The following is a 7,506-nucleotide window of genomic DNA, read 5'->3' as shown; positions in this document are numbered from 1 at the left end:
CCACGGTTCAGGAAGCTATCCACTTGAGGAACCAAGTTTACTTGGAATAAAATGGGCCTACTGATACTTCTGCCTCTGTCTAGCAAGCAATACGGAAACCTACTGTCTGATTATGTGTAACTGTGTGTTCTGCAGGCGATATGACCCTTATTCGACCATGCAGTTCATATGAATAAAATCTTTCTGTCTTTGTGACCGTGTCATAAGTGATAAAACTACATACCTTCCAACTGCTATTTCAGGCAGCCATTATATACAGCGGTTGGACAAATATATGGAAACACCGTGAGAAATGCATGCTTGTATATAAAGACAGCTGCTAGCCAAGCCTGCAGGTTGCGCTATTGTATTTGAACACGAACGGCAGCGGTTCCATGTTCTCAATACGATGCAAGTGACAGCCGTGGCCAGAACATTGTTCTGTGTAGCTGGGAGAGCATTATGTCGCAGCTAAGTGATTTCAAAAATGGCGCTGAGCACTATGGGACTTAACATCTGAGGTCATCAGTCCCCTACTTAAACCTAACTAACCTAAGGACATCACACACATCCATGCCCGAGGCAGGATTCGAACCTGCGACCGTAGCGGTCGCGCGGTTCCAGACTGAAGGGCCTAGAACCGCTCGGCCACAACGGCCGGCAGCTAAGTGATTTCGAACGTGAGCAAATTTCTGGTGGTAGTGTGGTGGGTGCTTCGTAACCAAGGTAGCCGAAGTGTTTGTTATTTCAAGAGGAACCGTGTCGAAGATGTATACCGCATACAGTGAAAGCGGAAAAACATCATTCACAAGCCACAGCGCGTACGAAATAGTGTGTTGACTGGTCACTACAGACGGTTACTGAAGAGGATCGTCACGAAAAATAAGAGGAAGGTAGTTGCAAATGTCACTGCGGAGCTTAATGTAACACTCGAGAATCCAGTCGACACCAAAATAACACGAAGAGATCTCCGTAAGCTGAGAATCGCAGGGCGAGCTGGAATTCAGAAGCCACTCATCAGTCATGCAAATGCCTGTAACAGACAAACGTGGTGCTGAAACCATAAAACCTGGACTGTGGAGCAATGAAAAAAGGTCATTTGGTCTGCTCGATCTTGTTTAACACTGTTTCCAACAAGTGGCCAAATTTACGTCCCAAGAGTGAAGATTTGGGCAGCCATATCGTGGTATTCAATGGGGCCTCCGCTTCTGCTGTATTCGTCTGACCACAAGCTTTCTTTCCATTTCATTTCAAGGACCCGCACTATACTTAGAGTCTGCCATTGGATATCTCTTTCCACAAAATCTAGCGTCTCTACCACATTTAAACTTCTAAATTCCACGCTGCGACTTGTAGAACAGGACTCTTCCGTAGGTTTTTCAATTCTTTTCCCACAGGTACCTCACCCTCGGCAACCCTCTCCCGGATATCCGATTGGGGACTAATCTGCTTTATTTTGGCAACTGAGAGATCATCTGACACTTTTTACAATTACAGTTTACGTGTCTTATTGGTTGTAACCTCCCCACAAAATATAATATAATTTTTAAATATTATTTGGTTAATGATTCTAATTTTTGTGTAACCTCAGAACAAAACTGGTTCCCATTTAATGTACCCACAAAATTCTTTTCTCATTTAATATAAGCTCGAAACAGAAAAATTCCTAAACCTCGTAATAAAAAATAAGTTCAGTAACCTGGTAAAATTTGGACGACAGCAGTGCTGCGTCATGGCCCTGTAAGATCATTCTGAATAAAAAGCAAAAGTTCTCACCTCGATAAAGTCGGCAACTATCTGTTCTTACAATAGCTCTTTTCAGCCACAGCTCTGTGCAATGCTGGCCTATACATTTGTTATTTATGAAAGGAAGCAAATGATTTTTCTTTTCAACAATCGGAATGATGATGCATTGAAAAAAAAAATTAAATTCTTCAAATTGAAATGAATGCTTGTTATTATTAGGACATTTTTAAAAGATATACATGGGAGTTTACATAATATTACTAGATATGCGCGAGGCTGCTTTTTTTTACCTTATACAATAATACTCAGGTTCCGTCATCGCTGCACCGTTACCGGCCCAGCCAACATGATACGCCAGACCAGACCAGAGCAGACACACACACTGGCAACAACTTACTGCTAGTGCTACACAATTCGTACAGTCAACACTGATCTCTGGTCAGCGATTCTCTTATACCTTGCATATCGCAGGCAGCGCATGAGCAATACATCGAAATTACATCTGCTCGGACCTCTTACATAAAATTACATCTGTATTACATCTGATCGGACCTCTTACATGGATTACGTTAGGTGTCTTTAATATAGCGGTTTCCCTTGCCTTCTGCGTCCTTATGCCCTTGATCATTGCGGATTCTTCCACCTTTTGAGACAGTTACCCACCCCAACTAAAGCTATGCCTGTTCCTCCACCATCTTTGACAAGGCTCGTAGCACAACAGAGGTCACTGTTTACACATGAAGTCTTCTGCCGCCATTTCTGATGACTTGTGAATCCGGAACCAAGACGTTTTGATCACTAGCCGAAGGTGATATTCCTAAACCTCGACTACCTTTTTAAGAACTAGCTATAAATTACTTCATTAACAGCTATTAATAAAAGTACAGACGATTTTCTATTTGTAGCGGTTGTTTTGTTGTGGTCTGATGCAGCTCTCTTAGCTACTCTATCCCGTGCAAATTATCTTCGTTTCCGGATATCTACTGTAACCTGCATCCTTCTAAACCTGCTTACTCTATACATATCTTGTCTCCATCTACGATTTTTAACCCCACATATCCCTCCAGTACTAAATTGGTTAGCCCTTGATGTTTGAGAATGTGTCCAATCAGACAGTCCCTTTGAGTCAGGTTACGCCGCAATTTACTTTTTCCCCAAGTTCTTGTTAGTACCTCCTCATTTGTTACGTGGTCTATTCGTCCAATCTTCAGCATTTCAAAAGCTTCTATTTTCTTCTCGCCACGCTCCATACAAATAATTTCTGAGAAGCATTCCTAATACTTAAATCTATGTTCGACGTTAACAAATTTCTGTTCTTCAGAAACGCTTTTCTTGCCATTACGAGTCTACATTTTATATCCTCTATACTTCGCCCATCATCAGTTATTTTGCTGCCCAAATAGCAGAACTCCCCTATTACTTTAAGTGTCTCGACTACAATCCATTATCTTTGTTTTGGTTTTGTTGATGTTCATCTTAGATCCTCCTTTCAAGACACTCTCCACTCCGTCCAGCTGCTCTTACAAGTCCTTGGCCGTCTCAGATAGAATTACAATGCCATCGGTAAACTTCAAAGTTTTTATTTCTTCTCCCTGAAATCTAATTCCTACCCTAAGTTTTCCTTTCGTTTCCTTTACTGTTCGCTCAATGTGCGAATTGAATAACATAGGGATAGGTTACAACCCTGTCTCACTCCGTTCTCAACCACTGCTTCCCTTTAATGCCCCTCGACTCTTACAACTGACGGCTGATTTCTATACAAGTTGTAAATAGCGTTTCGCTCCTTATATTCTACCCCTGCTACGATCAGAATTTCGAGTCCCTATTGTCTGTAAGTCTACAAATGATAAATATGTAGGTTTGCCTCTATTTAACTTATCTTAGGAGTCACTGTTGCCTCGTGTGTTCCTTCACTTTTAGGAAATCCAAACTGATTTTTCCCTATGTTGGCTCCTACCAGTTTTTCCAATCTTGCTTGGAAAATTCGTGTTAGCATTTTACAACCATGACTTAGTAAACTGATAGTTCGGTAACATTCACACCTGTCAGCATTTGCTTTCTTTGGAATTTCAATTGTTATATTCTTCTTGAAGACTGAGGGTATTTTGTCTGTCTCATAAATCTTGCACACCAGATGGAAGCGTTTTGTATGGTTGGCTCTCCCGAGGCTGTCAGTAGTTCTGACGAACTGTCGTCTACTTCCATGGCCTTATTTCGAATTAGGTCTTTCACTACTCTGTCAGATTCTCCTCGCAGTACTACATCCCCCATCTCATCTCGATCTACGTCCTCTTCCCGTTGTGATGGTTAAGATACTGATACGAATTACTACTAATGACGTTCGTATTGTAGGTATTTAGGTCCAACGAAAACTGCCACTGGGTAAGAAAATAGGAAGCAGAATGGCAGCTGCGCACTAATATAGAACGAAATAATATGCAAATGAATGTTCTCGCAGCATGTCATTGCTATACAACCTTACAGTATTTCTTGCCGCGTCAGTCCACAGTGTGCCACGGCGTTTCAGAAGGCGGGTACTCTCTGCTTCCATCTTCTGGCGAAGTGCCGGACTCTAAATGGATGCGACAGCCATTCCGTAATCATTTAACAGTCGGCCGACCCTGTGTTTACATAGCCGGCAGCTGGCACTCATCGTTCACAGCTGCCACACGAATGTGGTCCGTCCCGTCGTGTAGCTTGCAGTGGTGGTTTCTGTCAGCACTGAGAGGAGAATCCCTATCCCGATGAACGAGATTCGATGTAGCTCGTATTGCAGTTTACTCCTTAATGATACTGTTCGAGACACCACTCGCTGGACAGATAACGGACTGTTAGAATTCAAAAAAATAGCCTTCGGTTAAGCTTTACACAGCCAGCGATCAATTTTCCCTTGTGGCCATGTCTTACATTGCATATACACTGAGGTGAAAAAAGTCATGGCATATCAGCTAACGTCGTGTCGAACCACCCTTAGCCTGACATACTGCAACAAATCGACGCGGCTTGTACTCAACAAGTAGTTCGAAGTCCCGTGCAAAAATATTGAGCCATGCTACCTCTATAGCCTGCATAATTGCGAATGTGTTCCCGGTGCGGGATGTTGTGCACAAACTGACGTCCCGATTATGCTCTATAAATATTCGATGGGGGCCAAATCGTTTTCTCGAATTGTCCAAAAATTTTCTCCAAGCCAATCATGAACAATTGTGGGCCAGTGACATGACGCATTGTCAACCATAAAAATTCCAACTTCTTACGGAAATATGAAGTCCATGAATGGGTGCAAATGGTCTCCAAGCAGCCGAACTACCATTTTTAGTCAATGATCGGTTCAGTTGGACCACTCCATGTAATACAGCGCTCGCCAACTTACACAGTGTCATCATGGGATCTGCGCCATTTTCGAAACATACGAGCAACTCTTGCCAACTGAAATCAGGTCTCATCTGATAAGGTCACGGTTTTCCAGTGTAGGGTCCAACTGACATGGTCACGAGCCCAGGAGGCAGTGCAGGCGATGTCGTTGTGTTAGCAAAGGCACTCGCGTCGGTCGTCTGCTGCCATAGCCCATTAACGAAAAATTTCGCGGCACAATTTTAACGGATACGTTCGTCGCGCGTCCCATACTGACTTCTGTGGTTGTTTCACGCAGTGTTGCTAGTCTGTTAGCACTGACAACTCTACACAAACGCCGCTGCTCTTGGTCGTTAAGTGAAGGCAGTCGGCCACTGCGGTGAGAGGTAAAGCCTGAAATTTGATATTCCCGGCCCAATCTCGAAAGATGATCTCGAAGTATTGAATTCCTTAACGATTTCCGAAATAAAACGTCCCATTCGCCTAGCTCCAACTACCAGCCCGCCTTCAAAGTCTGTTAAACCTCGTCGTGCGATCATGATCACGGCGGAGACCTTTTCAAATGACTCAACTGAGTACAAATGATAGCTTCGGCAATGTACTGCACTTTTATACCTTGCGCACACGATTCTACCGCCATCTGTATATGTGCATATCGCCGTCCTATACGTTTTGTCATCTCAGTGTACGCCTGTGAGCCAAAACGTAATGACCACATGAATAATAGAGTGGTGGGCAAATTTGGAACACAATACAGCAGCGAATCAGCGTAACGTGGATTCGCCAAGTCCTTGCTAGGTTTCCGGAGACGTGTGAGAGATATCTACAGACAGGTCACCCGTTTGTGGCCGCGGACCTGGCGTCCGATAGCGACCCAGAAGTGACCCATCAGAACATATGAATTTGGTGACCAACACGAACCGAGTTCCTAGCGATTGGAGGTGGAGGGCTGGTATTTTATTAACCAACAAGGTTGAGGTGAAAAATTGATTTGCAACAGTAATATCGGAGGCTACAATGAGGACTCCGTCATAGCTTGGGGACCACCAGCTTGGGAGGCGACGTGAGTCACCACCGAGCCCCCCCAGTAATGGCGACAGACGACTTCCTGTAACTGAGATCATTATAAGAACCGGGGACAACTTGCAGCTCTACCACCCTCCGAATACGACAGATAACACAGAATTTTCGATAGACATCGAAAGATTAGAGACTTTATACAAAGATACTGGAAAAAGATTTTACTTTTGAAATTCCATAAATGCAATATTAACAAAATTGTACAGCCTTAAAAAAAAGAACAATCTAAAATCGACAGATTCTCATTTACTTAAAAATGTAAAACTGACTGCTGATTCTACCCTTACTTGATTATGTGACAGTGAAAACTCAATGTAAATGGTTACTATCGATACTTGACTTCTCCTTAACAGGTTTCCACCTTAAAATAATCAAAGCCAGTGAATTTCTATTTCATACAATTTATTCTCGTTGACGAGAGCTACCCTACGATAACAATTTACAACAATGTAATAGCTAGTGAAACTCTGATTACCATTCACCACAGAACAACACAACACAGAACTACTAATGCCCAATGCGACGGAACAGCGTTACGCGCTCTGCTCTCTACGTGCCAAACCATCAGCTAATTAATTATTTCTCGCACAATAAAACTGAAGTAGTTTAGCGCACCTCATGATACGCATATTTTGAAGTAGGTGAGCTTAACAGAGCTAGATTTGTTTAGATACCACTAATGCCAGATAAGGCAACGGCCTTGCCGCAGTGGATACACCGGTTCTCGTCAGATCACCGAAGTTAAGCGCTGTCGGGCGTGGCCGGCACTTGGGTGGGTGACCATCCTGGTCGCCATGCGCTGATGCCATTTTTCGGGGTGCACTCAGCCTCTTGGTGCAAATTGAATAGCTACTCGACCGAATAGTAGCGGCTCCGATCAAAGAAAACCATCGTGACGACCGGGGCCCGCATCTCGTGGTCGTGCGGTAGCGTTGTCGCTTCCCACGCCCGGGTTCCTGGGTTCGATTCCCGGCGGGGTCAGGGATTTTCTCTGCCTCGTGATGGCTGGGTGTTGTGTGCTGTCCTTAGGTTAGTTAGGTTTAAGTAGTTCTAAGTTCTAGGGGACTGATGACCATAGATGTTAAGTCCCATAGTGCTCAGAACCATTTGACCATTTTTTTTGACGACCTGGAGCGCCCCTCCTATCCGCATCCTCATCTAAGGACGACACGGCGGTCGGATGGTACCGATGGGCCACTTGTGGCCTGACGACGGAGTGCTAATGCTAGATAACTAATCAGTATACTAGGCTAAGGGAGCATGGTGCACCACATCCCATACCCACTGCAGTATTAATTCGCTAAGTCGTTAGGTCAACATGGAAAAACGCAGGCGTCATCTGCTGCG

The 7,506-nt window shown here is 44.0% G+C and overlaps 1 pseudogene; it reads left to right on the top strand.

Annotated features, from left to right (window-relative positions):
- Window positions 1-6,849: 6,849 nt before the first annotated feature.
- LOC124620626 lies at window positions 6,850-6,967 on the top strand (annotated as a pseudogene).
- The last annotated feature ends 539 nt before the right edge of the window (window positions 6,968-7,506 follow it).

This window comes from Schistocerca americana, chromosome 6 (genome assembly GCF_021461395.2).
Source record: "Schistocerca americana isolate TAMUIC-IGC-003095 chromosome 6, iqSchAmer2.1, whole genome shotgun sequence".
Classification (NCBI taxonomy): Eukaryota; Metazoa; Arthropoda; class Insecta; order Orthoptera; family Acrididae; genus Schistocerca; species Schistocerca americana.
This window is presented reverse-complemented; position numbering and strand designations above follow the sequence as displayed.